The following is a 17,754-nucleotide window of genomic DNA, read 5'->3' on the forward strand; positions in this document are numbered from 1 at the left end:
CACAGATACATGAATTTAAGAAAATATGTTTTCTTTAAATTTTACTGTTCATGAACAGTAGAATTCATTAAATAGAAATGCAGAAATCATGACTGGGTATGCATAGGTCCAAATCCTTTTAATACACAGAGACTAAGTGATGCATGCAAATGATAGATGGCTCTACTTGATGCCAGCCATATATATTAGCATTAGTAATGTAAGTTCCACATAGTGCACATAATTAATTCATTTGACTTGCTAATTGATTTAACTTTTACTTATGTGAATATGAGTGTACACAGATTAGCAATTTACATTTTTGGGAAAATTATTTTCTAAAAACCTTTACTGTTTATGAACAGTAAAACTGATTTAATGTTTGGTGTATTATGCCTAGCTGGGGATGCATGAATTCAAAACCTATAATAAGTATAGACTAAAGTGATGCAGCTATTTCTGTGAAGTACAAGCATGGCGTGTGATTACTTGTGACAGAAATTATTAAAATATTACTTATGGACTTAGAATCCACTTTCTTATTACTTTTATAAATTAAAATATGATAGAGAAAAAACTAATCCTCTTGCAGAGAGTGTTATCAAATCTTAATTTAGGATGAGCTGCCTCAGATTCATATATGTAGTTTGTAATTTATACCTGTCTAACCATACAAACTTATACAGTCAACAAAAAAATGTAAGTTTATCCATAGAAATTATCAGCAACCTAGTTGTAAAAGGAAAATCAAGGACATCGATGGAAGTAAGCTTTTTCGCGTGAGAAGCACTCCGTCTTTTAATTAATTTGTTTTGCTATCATTTTGGCTATAGATTTCCATTATAGTTACATTATATATGGAAGCTCACTAAAGGGCATTACATATTGACAGTTGGTTTTCGGGTGTGGCGTATTGAATTAATTACATGACTGGTTGTATTGATATCATCATGCATGTATTTGCTATTGCAGACATGGCCTGATTTTGTCGAGTCTAGTGAAGCAGCCAATCAACAGATTGATACTCCGTAGCTCCTTTCTGCTTACTTTAAAGAACCTTTAATGGGGTTGTTATTTGTTGTTTCCAGTCTACTCGTTCAACTAGATATATAGCCAATAGGTTCATGAGCTATCAAAACTAGTAGGATGTCTATATATTACTATCTAGTTGCAATCAAATTTACTAGATATCTATATGGTTCATCTTGGCTATTTTACATTAATCTATATTGCTCATATATATAATACTGCTTTTGTTTTTCTGTAGGTTCTTTCTTCATTGCAGCCTTTATATTACTCGGTTGTAGCTTCACTGGCCGTAAAAATTCCTTTGCAATCTGGTACTTACCATGCTTTACTTGATGGATAGCTTTGAAAGATCCATTTGGCATTTCTATAAGCAGCAAGTTTTTGCGTCTAGTAATTGAGAAATTCAACTGGTGTTTAATAATGTCTGTTTGAACTTTTGCAGGGGAACATTTGTTGGATTTGACTATGGTTGTGCTACAATTTTGTCTTCGAGCATCATCTTTCCAATGGGTTCTCATGCAGAAACAACTTAGTTGAAGACATAATATGGCGCTACACATCAAAGTCATCAAAATGAACTATAAATCTCCTAATAAAACACCTCTGCATAGAACCAACCAAATGTACTCATTGTCACGACCTTTACCTGATCTTTGAAGATAATTAACTAACATTTTGGTCCGTGTAAATTAACTTAAGATCGTGTGTAAACTTTAACTTTGTTGTTTTAGCACATGACTTTTGTTTTTTTTTGTTAGACTTTGTCTGTAGGTTGATGTTGGAACAACATCAATAGTGCTGAGCTAAGTTGTTTTGTGTGGATTATTGGATTGTGTTGTAGATATACCAGTTAAACAGCTAGGTGATGGTTAATGAAATCTAAAGGTCATGCCCAATTTTTTTTTAAAATTTTGCGTTACAATAGAAGGTAAAATGGTTGCTATATATTCAAATTTTAAAATAAAATTTATTGTAATTAACTCGAAATATGTTGCAATTAACTTGAAATATGTTGCATAAGTCTATGTACTGCAACAATTATCATAAAAAGGCTGGAAAACAATGTTGCCATAGAAAATCTCATGTATTGCAATGCTATTATATTCGTTACTATAGATGTAAGAACGTTGCAATAAACCGAATTTGCTACTTATTTACTCTGTTGCAATATGGTCCCAAATTCGTCACCATAAGCCCTTATAGCAACGAGACCAAACGTTACGCCTAATTTTTCAAAATACGTTGCCATAAACCCTATTGCAATGGATTTGTGCCCTATAGCAACACTTTTTTTTGGGTTGCTATAGGCAATCTATGGTGTAGTGAAATCCGGGGCATCTTGCAGGTTGGGACACCATTCCGCTGACGAACCTACTCAGAAGGCTCCTGTTTCCGGTTCCTCCTCCTCATCCTTAACTTCCTATCTTCATTTTCCTACTTTCTTTCTCTTTCAAACTCTTCTCACACTACCACATTCAGCAACATCGAAAAAAATGTTAAAAATGCTGAAAAATGTAGCTATAGGGCGTAAGGCAACACTTTAGTCAATTTTGTGGGTGTTGGAAATTTGCATGTGGCCTTTGATGTTATGCCAACACATTTTAGAAAACAATGTCAACATCCATATTATGTTGCTTTAGGGTCATATGACAACATTTTTTACTCAATAGCAACACCAACACTGGTGTTGGTTTTAAATCTATGGCAACACCCTCAAGTCAATAGCAACATAATATTAATGTTGATTTAATTGTTATTGCAACATCTTTCTCCATTTATAGAAACACTACTCGATTAATATTTCTTATTATTCCAGCACCTCATCATGTTATAGCAACATTTCTTATTTTGCGACGATGTTAGTGGTTAATGAATTAGAGAACGATCAAGCCTGTGAGACCTTGAGGTAATAAATTTTTGTGGTCTATTGGAAAGATGAGTAACAGATCGATGTTAGGAATAATAGGGAAGACCTTTGTGCGAATTATGATGAGGCATCATAAGCATGACCTAGAATAAGCGCGATAAAGCTCGTGTTACAAGAAATAAGATTTTAACTTATGAGGAGGACTGTGATTATTTTTAGAATATATATATATAGTATCATAAGACACGAGGTAAAATATATAATCAAGATTAATCAAGGAATAAGATTGCGAAGTTCTCCGTAATTGAGGGAGAGCCAGTGTGGTGGCCGACCCTGTAAGTAAGAGAAGGGACTTGAGATGCAAAAAAAAATTCAGGACAACTGGTAAGAAGAGTTGAAAGGGATGAAGTTGAAATTATGATAACAGAAAAGTAACTAGTAGAATTAATGGAAAGCAAGAGTCGATCAAGATTGACAAAGAAGCGAAGGTTATGACAAGAAGGAATAACGAGGAGTGGAAACTTATCTTGTAACAGGAAGAATTAATGTCATATTGAAAGTTAAGAGAATATTGACCATGATTAAATAAGAAAAAGAACGCTGGTAGCTGAGCAAGAGAATACTCAACATGCCAGAGGATTAAGGTAGAAGATCGAAGAATTAGTGGACAAAATGAAACCAGCAAAGATTTTAATAAGTGCAAGGATTTATTTCGGTAACTTTGGAGTAAGGATTACCAAGGACCCAGTCGGTCCATGGTACTATTTGGGGTTATAATTTATAGGTAAATAAGCCTGCTTATTATCGTATCATAAACGCGAGATCTTCCCTTGACAATTTGTTATGAAGACGAAAGAAACGATTAGCGACAAGGAACCCCAATAGTGTTTGTACCAAATAAGAACCCCAGGTTGATTCCATAATTGGATTAATTTCTAGTTATTTTGTGGATAAGATCGAGCGTGCACTGCTTAAGGAACACGGATCGACAGGTAGAGTGAGGAAAACTATCGCCAACAGGAAGTTTTGTGTAGTGCACTTATTATGCAAGCATAAGAAAGAGACACCGATATCCTGACAATGGGACGTAGTGGAAAGTTGAAGAAAGTGAGGCAGAAGCACAATGGAGGACGGAGAAGGTCATCCAAACCCTTAGAAGCGACTGATGGCAACTCCCAATGCATGTGAATACGTCCAAGATGCTAGAGAGGACACGAAATACGACAATGATAAAGACGCGTGTAAGTCATATGTCATAGCCTATTTGTATATTCGAGGATTCAACTCAACTCAAATAAGAATGTAATAAGTAAATAGTAGATCTACCGTCAAGAGAGATCTCGCAAAGTAATATATGTCAAAGGATTCAGAAACAAGGTTCATCTACAGACTTGAGGAGTTAATTCACTGGAAGAAGTTCAAGAAGTTGATCATGCCTCAGTGATATAAATCAAGATCGTGGATTTAATCAAGTGACAGAGATCTCGTCAGAGTATCATTAATTACAAGGATTTAATCTGAAGAAAATCAAAGTGTCAAAGTCAAGACATGAAGAAACGTCACGGAAGTTAGTCACTCATGAACCAGACAGTACATCGAGTGTCAACATTGAAGTGGTGGAATTGATTCATAATTTTCAGTGATTTTCAGAAGATTTGCAGAAAGATGGGTGCTGTTGAAGACTAGAATTAATTCTCTATTAATTAATTAAGTCATCTAATTTAATTAAGAAAATAAATTATATCTGCGAAGAATAATTTATTTATTAATTGAATTAATTGAATTAATTGATTAATTAATTCTGAATTAATTTTAGGAATTTTCAGAATTTAAATTGGATTAAAATTCATTTAAATTCAGCAAGTCAAACTGATTGTACTAGTATGACAATCGGTATGACAATCAATAGTCATACCGAAAGTCATGCTAGTACAAACAATAGTCTCACCGAAAGTTACACTGGGAGGAGGATTGTCTTGCTAGTTCATTCTGATTGTCTTGCTAGTTCATTCTGATAGTCTTCCTAGTTCATTTAATTGTCATACCGAAAGTCTTGCTGAGCTCAAGATTGTCATTCCAGTTCAATTCAATTCTGTTGAATGAATTAAAAAGAAACAGAAGCAGCAAAAAGCATAATCATCAAATACACAAGTCAAACAATCAAGAACAGAGCAGCCGCAGCAAACATTTTATTCTTCTCTGCAACTTCAAGATCAATTTCTAGTTTGTAATGTTAAATCTAATCAACTAGAAATCATTCTCTTGTTCTTGTGTAACAATCTAGCGGATCAAAATCCCTAGAACTTAATCTCAAATTGCGTTTAGCATTTGAATCTTTTTATTACAAAAATAGAAAAAGTTCATGTCGAATTTATTCTAGATTTGTGATAATTAATTTGAGATTAATTCCTTGTAATCGATACAGTTGTTGTAACACCTTTCAAGTTTAATAATATTTTTATTTAACTTGAATTTTGTTTCACATTTTTTATTCCGCATTTAATTTGATTATTCGGTACTGTTTGTATTCAACCCCCCTTCTACAAACACATTGGGACCTAACAATTGGTATCAGAGCCTTCTGATTAACGAACAAATCAAGATCCTAGACTTTTGTGATTTTTCAACTCCTTGAATTTTTATTTATTCAAAAATTCATAATGACTTCACATAAAGTTGGAACCGTTAAAATTCCACAATTTGATAAAGAGAATTATATCATGTGGAAGAAGAAGATGCTCTTGTTTTTACAAGTTGCAAATCCCAAATATTCAATCTTGTTAAAGAAGGGTATAAAAACTCTGATGGTTATTGAACCGGAGGTGATAATAGATGATGTGGTGACTACTAAAGCTAGAACCTATCCAAAAGAGCCCGAAGATTTTACTCTTGCTGAGAAGGAAGAAGCCTCCTTGGATGCCAGCCTTCAATTAATATTAATTGATTCCCTTGATCCCTTGATGAACAGACATGTGATGAACTGTAAAAATTCTAAACATATGTGGGAAACTATTGAGGTAATTAATGAAGGCACAGAGGAAGTTAGGGAGAACAAGTTGGAAATCCTAACCTCTGAATATGAACATTTCAAATCAAATCCAGGAGAAGGAATTACTGAAGTGTTTGAGAGGTACAATGCGTTGATCAACAACCTGAACATCAATGGAAAGTATTATTCAATCAGGGAGGTCAACAAAAAGTTCCTTTTAACACTGCCAGCTCATCTTGAATATAGAATCACTGCCATTAGAGAAGCTAGAGATCTGAGTGAGATTTCTTTGGACAGGCTCTATGGAGTGTTAAAAACCTATGAGTGGAGCAGATTCAACAGAAGGAAGTCTACGGGAAGGATAGAATGGTCAGCACATCTACTGCACTTGTAGCTGAAGGTCAACAACAACAACAATCTCAACAGTTAGAAAGAATGGCACAGTTTTCCAAGGGTGAGGAAAATGAGTTAGTAGCAGAATATGATCCTCCTACTACAAATCAATCAAGTGATGATTTTTATTCCTTGAAAGAGCTGGAGCAATTGGAAGATGAATCAATGGCCCAAATTGTCAAGAGATTCTCTAATGTCATATTCAGGAGGAATCCCAAGCTTAAGTACAAGTACAACTACAACAAATTCCAGAAAGGTGGATCTTCATCCTCTAACACCAGCAGTGGTGGGTACAAAACAGGGATGGTTGATCAAAGCACCATTAGATGCTATAACTGCAATGAGTTGGGACACTTTGCCACAGAATGTAGGAAGCCAAAGCAAGTAAGAAAGAACTCTGAAAGGGCTTATCTGGCAAAGGGAAGAAGCTGGGATGATACTGACAGTGAAGATGAAGAAGAAGGAAATCTTGCTCTTATGGCTATTGATGGAAAAGCTTCATCGTCAAGAATAGAGGTAAAACTTTCTGATGCTGAAATGGTTTATCATCTAAGAGGTAACTTAGATTGTGCACGTCGTGATAATGAACTGTTAAGTTTACAGATCATAGACCTTGAGAAAGAGGTCAATGAATTAAGACTTGTGCATATTAATCAAGACAAATTAAAAGAACAGGTATCTTTTCTAGAGAATAGAGTTGACTGTTATAGAAAACTCGAAACTATTCTCAAAGACAAGATCACCGGTCTTGAGACTAAGGTTAGAGCCTACTTCAATTCTTGTTCGAAGGCTAAAGAGTTCTAAGGTAAGCAAGCTGTTAATCAAACATCTGGAATAGGTTATGATTACAATGCTGCTATTGGAGAATTAGGCATAAACTCCCCTCCTCATGTCTGTGCTAAAGGGAGGGAAGTACCACATGTGCTTAAGGGTGTTGATGAACCGCTCTATAAAGCATCAATTGCTGAACCATTTGATGCGACCTCTTCTGTTATTCAAGAAGAAATACATGCTGAGGATCATGCTTATGAGGAGATTGTTTCCAAGTCAAGTGAGTCGAAAGTTCCAGTCAAAGTTGTGAAAGGAACTGAGACTAACTCAGACACACATGAGTTGGATAACAATAATGCCATGTCTACCATGCATAAATTACCTGCTGTTAATCACTCTCATAAAGCATGTGGTGTTGCTAATTGTATGTCTTGTGTTTTTAATATGATGTATGCTTATTTTAATGGTAAGCATGTGTCTAATGATAAGACTACTCCTCGTCAGCGTGTGAATAACAAGAAACATGATAGGTCTAAGACTGCTAGTCCTTCTAAGGCTAGAAAGGAGACATTTGTGCCTAAGCCTAACCAGAAATTTGTTAAGGCTATTTACAAGGTCAAATGTTCAGTCATTGAGAATGTTGAGATCGTTAAAATTAAAAAAGTTGTTTCGCCTGACAAAGGACAATTCTACAAGTATGCCGGGCCCAACCAAGTTTGGGTTCCGAAGAAGGTCTAATCCATTTGAAGTGCAGGGCAGTATACAGGTGTAACCGGTAGTGTGGATTCTTGACAGTGGATCATCAAGACATATGACCGGAGATAGAGCCCTGCTATCAAATGTGGATTGAGAAAGCTGGCCCCCTGGTTACCTTTGGAGATAACAGCAAAGGTTTATCTGAGGGATATGGCTGTTTGCAAGCTGGGAATGTTATCATTGTAATTTTGTATATTGTGCTAGGTTATTATCAGGAAGCAGTATCTAACATATAGCACCAGTGACGAGACTTGAGAATATTACGACATATCAGGCACCTGCTGCACATTACACTTGGAATTGGACTCTAGTAAGATGTGTACAAGTGTACTCCTGGTTGGTGAGTCAAAAGAGGAAGTCAATGCACCACAGTTCATGGACTTTGCAGCTGCAGATCTATTGGACTATACAATCTCTTCTTCACAATCTCACTTCAGGTTGGTATGAACTAGTGTACTACTCAAGCAATCGTCAAGAACATGGTATGGCACTCTAACTGAAGTTATTGTTTAATATGAACTAGTAGAGTCGTCATATTTTTAACTCTCTTATCATTAGGCACAATCATATTGTTTTATATGTGCAGTGATATATTGTTTATGCAACATAACAATTAGTATCTAAAGTACTTGACAAGTATCGGTCAATGATATGTTGTTAACATTATGTTGCAGATATTTGTAAGCTTTTGATATGAATGAGAATTACTTAGACTTTACCCTAAGTGATCAATGTTTTATCAAAAACTCATTCATATTGAAAAACAAAATCAAACTTCTTTCTACATTAGTGATTTCTTATTTCATGTAAAATCTTTTGAAATCACTATTGTAAATCATTTTCTCTCTGTTACCATATGTTCTGTGTTACAGGTTCAGTCTCCAATGACTTTCTTTCATTGACAGTCATGAGGTTGAAAACCCACAACGTCTATCCCAGACTGTCAAGACAAACACAAAAACAGAACCAACCAACACTCTCTTACCACTAAATTTAGTATGAATGAGCGTGAGGGAGATAGTGCCTTAGTGCACCACATAAGGAAGGTTCTGTAGTCAACCCAGTAGCTCTGTCTCCTAAATAGATGAGTAGTATTTAAACCGAGACAACTGCTAGCCCCCATACATCTTCTCAAAAAGATGTAATGGCTAAAAAGGCACAAAAACGGTTACTAGATTCATTCTCTCAACAGGGTGCGTCTATTGAATTTTGCCTGTCGACCAAGGCATCCGATGTAGTGTCACCACTTCAAACATAAACAATTCTTGATGCACAAGGAAAGGTTACACACGCAAAGGATGAGTTGACGGAAACAAGAGTTTCGACCATTTTAAGGTCAGATTCGATTGTTCAAGGTTCGTTAATGGACCAATTGCCTTTACAGGTGTTAGGAGAGGATACTGATCCAAAAGCCATATGTCAGTGGTCAGTGTCTACCTCCCCAGGCTTAAATCCCCTGGATGCATCTGCGGATAGTGGATCTGACATAGGCGCAGATCGGCAACTTGTTGACAATGATTCAGATATTACCTGATGAGTCACAAGGAAATGTCTTCACAGACATTAGAAGGGAACTTTGATCTTTATGCTAAATTCGTTGGATCATTGTTTACCTTCCCAGAATTCAAATCTGGAAGCCTAAAAGGGAAACTAGCAACTTGTAGATTATGACTCAGATTTATCTGACGAGTTTAACAAGAATGGGGATTTGTGAACTCCCATTGCACCACCTGTGACCTCCTTAAGGATGGCTAAGGTGATTTTCCTTGCAGGTACAGCTAATTTTTGGAGCTATGAGAGGAGTGATACACTTGTGAGAATGAGGGTAAACACGAGTGGAGAGAAGAGTGAAACACATGTGAGGTACACTAAAACATAATCACACACTCACAGTGAGGAAGAAAGAGAAACACTTGTTATTTCTTTTCCAACCAAGTGAAATATGAGAACTCCTTCAGACGACGGCATACATTCCTTCTTTAAGGGGGAGATAAAAGCTTAAGTAATAGTTTGGAGGATTCCTCAACTAAGGGGAGAAATAGCAGGGAGGAAGAAAAAGATCATATGTACACTACACCACACCATTGTTGTTTGTAACTACGGATCCTATTGTACGGGAGAGGTGGTAAATACAAGGTGATTTTCTAGTAAGAGAAGAAGTTGTTTTCAAAAGGGGAGTACCATTGGCTTTTATCTGCGGATCCTATTGTACGGGAGAGGTGGTAAACGAAGGTGTATCTTCTTTAATCAGTTGATTCTCATAGGGGGAGAAGCAAGAGAGATATGGGCTTCTCAATAGGAAATGTGGTTGTACAAGTGAAGATGGAACTACTTGAAGATATGTTCAGTCTAGAGGAACATCTACTTGGAATCTGGAAAATGTTAAATCTAGTCCATAACTTTTCTACTACTTACTTTGTATTTCTTTTTATATCTTTTTCTTATTTGTTAGTTGAGTTATCCTCTAGGTATTTGTGTGTTATTGTCTAACAAACAAATAGGGGAGATTGTAAGTCATATGTCATAGCCTATTTGTATATTCAAGGATTCAACTCAACTCAAATAAGAATGTAATAAGTAAATAGTAGATCTACCGTCAAGAGAGATCTCGCAAAGTAATATATGTCAAAGGACTCAGAAACAAGGTTCATCTACAGACTTGAGGAGTTAATTCACTGGAAGAAGTTCAAGAAGTTGATCATGCCTCAGTGATATAAATCAAGATCGTGGATTTAATCAAGTGACAGAGATCTCGTCAGAGTATCATTAATTACAAGGATTTAATCTGAAGAAAATCAAAGTGTCAAAGTCAAGACATGAAGAAACGTCACGGAAGTTAGTCACTCATGAACCAGACAGTACATCGAGTGTCAACATTGAAGTGGTGGAATTGATTCATAATTTTCAGTGATTTTCAGAAGATTTGTAGAAAGATGGGTGTTGTTGAAGACTAGAATTAATTCTCTATTAATTAATTAAGTCATCTAATTTAATTAAGAAAATAAATTATATCTGCGAAGAATAATTTATATATTAATTGAATTAATTGATTAATTAATTCTGAATTAATTTTAGGAATTTTCAGAATTTAAATTGGATTAAAATTCATTTAAATTCAGCAAGTCAAACTGATTGTACTAGTATAACAATTGGTATGACAATCAATAGTCATACCGAAAGTCATGCTAGTACAAACAATAGTCTCACCGAAAGTTACACTGGGAGGAGGATTGTCTTGCTAGTTCATTCTGATTGTCTTGCTAGTTCATTCTGATAGTCTTGCTAGTTCATTTGATTGTCATACCGAAAGTCTTGCTGAGCTCAGGATTGTCATTCCAGTTCAATTCAATTCTATTGAATGAATTAAAAAGAAACAGAAGCAGCAAAAAGCATAATCATCAAATACACAAGTCAAAAAACCAAGAACAGAGCAGCCGCAACAAACATTTTATTCTTCTCTGCAACTTCAAGATCAATTTCTAGTTTGTAATGTTAAATCTAATCAACTAGAAATCATTCTCTTGTTCTTGTGTAACAATCTAGCGGATCAAAATCCCTAGAACTTAATCTCAAATTGCGTTTAGCATTTGAATCTTTTTATTACAAAAATAGAAAAAGTTCATGTCGAATTTATTCTAGATTTGTGATAATTAATTTGAGATTAATTCCTTGTAATCGATACAGTTGTTGTAACACCTTTCAAGTTTAATAATATTTTTATTTAACTTGAATTTTGTTTCACATTTTTTATTCCGCATTTAATTCGATTATTCGGTACTGTTTGTATTCAACCCCCCTTCTACAAACACATTGGGACCTAACAACGCGTCATATTAAGCATAGTATGTTAGAATCGTTTGACGCAGGTCGAGCAACAGTGGAAACTAATTCAAAGGTCATCAAACGTTCAATATTCTAAAGCGCATCGATCGGTACATGCAAGATGGTGCTTCCTTCAAAATGGTGACGAGACCATGAGGTGTTTTACATGTCTATAAGAAGAGGTGTTAAATCTGACGCTAAGTGTGTGATAAAAGACAAGTGCATTGAAATATGATTAGATTTTGGTATATAGATCAATCGATAGAGAGTGTATATCCGAATAGGTAAAAACTAAGAAACGAAGCATTAAGCGCGAGTAACAGTGCTGTAGAGGAACCAAAGGGTGAAAGAACCATTCAAGCAATATAGGACGCACTAATAGTCCGTGCTATGGATTTTAGAGGAAGTTGGAATGACTAGCTTTAGTTATTAAAGTTAGGGACGATAACGAATTTCATGCAAACATGAGAATATATCTTTACGAAGCATTGTACGGGAGAAGGAGTTGTTCTTCCTTATGTTAAAAAAAAATAGGTTGGCAAATGAAGAATACTTGGACCAAGTTGATTCAACAGATCAAGGGAACTAGAGATCTTATCAAGCTAGGCTTGTCGGTGGCAGCCCAAGATAGAGAAATATGCTGAGAATACGAAGTAGGAGACCTAGTATTGTGGAAGGTGGTTCCCTGGCAGGGAGTGATGAGAGTTGGAAGAATAGGAAAGCTGAGTCTAAGGATTGTTAGATCGTTTGAGATCTTAAGAAGAATAGAGAACCTGGCTTACGAGTTAGCACTAACCCAAACCCTTGACAAGTTCATAACGTATTCCACGTGTCTGTGATAAGGAATTAAAACAGCGACTTCAGATGTATGATCGAATTTGAGCAGATAAACTTCAGCCAGACTTAATTTATGAGGAACAACCGATACAGATCATAGATCGCAAGAAGCAAATGCTCCAAGGCCTAGTGGTCGAGTGCATGAGAGTTTATTGAAAAGATTGATATATTAAAGATTCGACATGGGAGCTAGAAAGCACATGCAAGAAAAGTACCCCCATCTATTTTTGAACTGATTCTGGGACGGAATCCTTTTAAGGGGGAAGGTTGTAAGAACCCTAAATTTTGTAATATTTTAAAACTGCAGTGAATAATATTTGGATGTGATTATGCAAAAATTTTGAGTTCACCATAAATGAATAGTGGTATCTTGAGAATCCGAGAACGTATTCTGGTTTAACGAGCGAAATAAGTGAATGCAAAAGCCGTCGAAATTCGAAGATTCTCACCCATACTACGTGTTTTAGAATCCGTAAAGAATGGTGTAGAACCGGGAATACTACGTTAAATAAACATCTCATCAAGATGTTATTAAGTTCAAGAGAAAGGAATGGAAGTGATTAAAGGATTATAGACGATAAACGAAATCCTTACGAAACGAAACGTTCTATGGGAAAACTATCGGAATAAAATGACAAGTGCATGAACGATAATTAAATGAGGAAGTAATTGGAAGCCATGCAAGTTGTCCATGCACAATCCTACACCCAACTAGTAGTTAGAAGTGTAACTAGTAGTTAGTCAATCAAACTAGAATAATGTTGTGAATAGTAAAGGGGGAGACAAGGAGTACATGCACCATACCTCCATATTTCTCTCATTCAACACACAATCACAAGCCATACTTCTATTATTTCTTTGTCCAAGTGCAGCTCTTATACATATATCCATATATATATACTTATAACCTAACACACTTTCAAGAGCCAAGCAAAAGAAAGCCATTCTTTCCATCCTTCTCCATTTCCGAATTTCCAAGAACCCCCAAGAAATAAAAATTCATAACTTAAGATCTAACCACTCAAATATCATGAAATTTTAACCGTAGCTGCTCCATATCATAGGTAAGCTTCATACCAAATTTTAGACTCAAATAATTGTTTTTCAATTTTATAAAAATGTTTGAAGGAGATGCTGAATAGTAACTCCGAATTTTACTAACTCGTTTTCTTGATTTCTCTTGTTAGTCTAAGGCTTGTTAGGGATAGATCAATCTTCTACAAGGTTAATACACTCCTCCTAGGTGTTCTAAGGATCCAAGAAGGTATAACTCTTCACCCTTAAAGATTTTATGGTTGGATTTTAAGGATTATTATTATATGGTTTCAAGATTTAAGAGATTATGAATGCTTAAGGTTTATATGTTTAAATCTTGTTAAGTTTTAAAGATTATGAGATGTGGTTCTTGGATGTTATACTAGATAATTTAAATAATGAGTAGATGAGTGAATCTTGAAGATTATATGTGTTGATGTTGGTTACAAGTAGTGAAAATGGCAAAATCTTGTTGTGACTGTTAAGTAGTGGACTTGTTGCACATGTTCTGGTTTGTGCAGAGAATTCGTCCATGAAATAATCTGTAAAGTGTGAACCACTAGACATGAAAATCTAGATATTGTTTTGTAGTTTCGGTATATATAAAGAACGTCGCGAGGCGATTTACGGTTTAGGAGTTATGGCCAATTTAGTGAAAAGCATTTCGATGAGAACACAGTTACGGATTGTGGAGTTGTGTGATGATTTTGGAACCCTACAAATTATAATTTGACTATGGAAAAATCATGGTAACTGGATATTACAGTAAGGAAGAAGTTCCAAAAAGAATCTCATTAAAATATTAATTTTCTAATTTTATAAAAATGTTGGAACCAAAGTCACACGGTAATGCTACGCGACGCGTAGCCACTGCCTAGCTACTGCCCTGTTTTGATTAAATCTGGGAAATTTGTTTTCTAAAAAGGACAGAGTTTGTTTTTTATTAAAAAGTATAAGTTATCTAGATTGTGCACGCAAAGACGGCGTGTCGATTGATTTAACGGTTTGTGTGTTATGAGTGTTTTAGTAAAACTAGCACGAATAGTAGAACTCCATAGTCGACCGAACTTTGGAAATGTGTTCACCTATTTAAATTCATATTTTAAAATCGAAACTTTTGTGATAATTATCAAAAAATGCTCAAGAAGTCCTTGAGGTGGTTTCGTGCTAGGTCACACACATTGTAGAAGGGGGTTGAATATAGTGTATAGCACAATCAAATCGAATTCAAAGAACACAAGTAACAGAAAACAAACTTTATTAAACTATGTTACAATGTAGAACTGTCCTCTCTCAGTGATGAACAAATATCACGAGAGCTGCTAGGGTTACAATGAATAATATTCTCGATAATGATAACACTTATAGTGTAAACCCTATGTCTGTGTTTATATATCACACAGTTACAAGATAATCGCTAATTGATATGGAATATAATTCTGCTTCTTCAAATATATCAATCAGTTATCTTTTCTTCCAAGTATTTCATTCTTCACAGAATTCCTTCTTCATGCATATCTCTTCTTACGTTTGTCTTGATCTTCTTTCCTTTCAATCAGCCGCCTTCCTTATCTGAAAGTTTCCTTTAAGTCCTGGTATTATCTCCTGATAAATATCTCCTGAACCTTAAGTACTGATAACTTAAGTTCTGACTTTAGTATAAGTACTGATTTCAGTTAAGTACTGATTTGTCATGTTTAAGTAAGATCTGAAAACTAAACATAAATCATATTAGACATGACATTATCAAATATATCTAACAATCTCCCCCAACTTGTAAATTAACAGAATATACAAGTTTAACAGATATTTGATGATGTCAAAAATATTAAGTACAAATACATGAGAATTTGACTAGATAACTACAACTTACAGTCCTTAAAGCTTTACCAACTTTAACTTCTGATAACAACTTCAGTCTGTATACATAACAGAATTTGAGTAGTTGTAGATCTTGACTTAGCTTCACTTTCTGATCTCTTTGATGTCAGGAGTTGTTCTGAGATAGTTCTTTAACAAACATCTCTCAGCATATCTGAGTTCATCAATCATCCTCCTTTTTGCATCTTTGAGTTCTGCAGTACTTTCACCAGTTTGGAAGATAGCATATCTGAGATCATTAATTTTTGCTTTTCTCAACTCCTGATCTAGTCTTATGACATAGGCTTTGTCAGACTCTAGATTGAATTCAAGTCCCTTAATACCAAGATATGTTCTGATCGTTGCAGTATTAGGCTTCATATCAACAATATCACCCTTGTGATCTCTGTACTTGGGACAGTATGTTCTGTCAGACTTTACAGAATAAAGCCTTTTCTGTCTCTGAATTTGAGTCTTCAAATAGTTTGCAGCACTTTCTGTTATTCGGTCATTCACTTGAAGCAAGAATAAAACATGTTCTAGTTCCTCAAAATACTTCAGTGGTATATCATTTTCCCTTATATGGTAAACCCTTCCATCTGTCATGAAATATAATAAGATGTGTTCTTTCAAGAAGGTATGGTAGACCATCTGTACAGATTCTAGTTGATTCAATCTTTCAGGAGTTGCTCCAACACCTGGTTCACTTAAGGAAGTTGGATCATTGGTTCTGTTCTGCACTCTTCTTTCATCAGGACTGCCCAATCCAGATTTATCTCTTGCTTCCTTTCCAGTAACCACTCTTGCTTCAAAACCACTTACTACAGTCTTCAAAGGTTGAGTCTGTTTGGCTTTAGTGAATCCTGGTAGGAGTAACTTTGAGGATTTAACATGAGCAATGTCAGAGGTTTCCTTTGACTTATCTTCTGATATCAAGCCAACTTGAGCTATGTCAGAGGTTGCTTACTTCATTATTATATCAGAACTAACTATATCTTGACTCTGAATAACTTGAGCCATGTCAGAGGTTGTCTTAGAAATCTTCCTTGAAGTCAGAGTAAGATCAGCATCTTCAACAGAAATTTCTTCATCCATAGGAGGCACATAAACCCTTACAGGTTCACCAACTTTTTCTTTGCCCTTGGACCTTGGATCTATCTGCAATTGTGATTTGGCCTTGGTTGCCGCAGGATTTGTCCTTTCTTTTATCACAATTCCTTTAGCCGTAGGAAGTTTCTTTTTAACAACAGAAGCTTCAGATTTGGAGTTGACCTTTTCTAACTTAAGTTTAGCTTTTTCTTCCATTAGACTCTCAAATTCCATTCCTGGATTTTCTTTCAGAAATAACTGTCTTGAAATTTCTTCATCAAGATCCAAAAGTTCATCAGAACTTATCCTTTTACCAGTATCAGAAGTTATTTTTCTCCCAGTATCAGAACTTGTTCTATGACTTGTAGTTCCAGCTCTACTTGATGAGAGACCTCCACCTTGACCACGACCTCCACCCATTCCAGAGTTTCCCAGGTCATTACCATCATCCTTTTTCTTCAGTGTCTTATCAGGTTTGCATTTGGACTTAATTACTTTCTCCCCCTTTTTGGCATCAGCAGGTAAAAGAAGAGAGACAGGCAATTCCACTGAGGATTGGATCTCATTGAGTTGATTTTAATGAGAAGCTTGATTCTTCAAAATTTCATTAATCTGAGACTGTTGTTTCTTTTGGGTTTTCTCAATGTAGGCAATTCTGTCAATGGTAGGTTGGAAAAACCTTTTCTTTTCAAGTTCCAGATTCATATCTTGCTGGATCAAGTTTTCTTGAATTTTATTCACCTTGTCATGAGTTATTGAGTGTTGACCTTGAAGGTGCCATGTACTCAATGCAGTAACTCTCAGATGTGTCTTGAAATCATCATTGATCAGCATTTCATCAGCTTTTTCAAGATGCTCAGCAAGAATCTTTTCAAAAGGAACAAAGGTAACTGTGTTCCACTCCTTAGTCCACTCATGTCCTCTAGGAGTTTCAATCCAAGGTACTGGTGCTTACCCTGTAACAAACTTCCTGACTATCTCAGCTTTATGAACAGTTTGTTGTGGTGCATGTCCTGATGGACCAGCTACATCAGCATCGACATTTATAGCAGCATTACCAATAACATCAACATGTGCAGCATCAGAACTTACAAAGTCAACAGCTTCAGCATCTTCTGATAAAAGAACAGTATGAGAAGCTATGGAGGCTTCCACATCATCCTCTAAGGGTTGATCTCCAACTAATTTCTGATCAACATCCATATTCTGATGCTCACCTAAAATCTAATCTTCAGTATTTAGATGCAGAGAAGGTGTTGTAGGTAATTCTGGATTAAAATTAGCATCAGGAATTGGAGTTGTTGGTGGAGTGACTTGGGTTGGTGGA

General features: G+C 35.5%; 1 long non-coding RNA gene across 1 annotated transcript; it reads left to right on the forward strand.

The window, feature by feature from the left end:
- The first annotated feature begins 770 nt into the window (after positions 1-770).
- Positions 771-1,741, forward strand: LOC141710983 (uncharacterized). The gene is made up of 2 exons (XR_012571172.1): positions 771-1,319; positions 1,451-1,741. It is a non-coding gene; the product is annotated as an uncharacterized LOC141710983 (long non-coding RNA).
- The last annotated feature ends 16,013 nt before the right edge of the window (positions 1,742-17,754 follow it).

Source organism: Apium graveolens, chromosome 3 (assembly GCF_009905375.1).
Source record: "Apium graveolens cultivar Ventura chromosome 3, ASM990537v1, whole genome shotgun sequence".
Lineage (NCBI taxonomy): Eukaryota > Viridiplantae > Streptophyta > Magnoliopsida > Apiales > Apiaceae > Apium > Apium graveolens.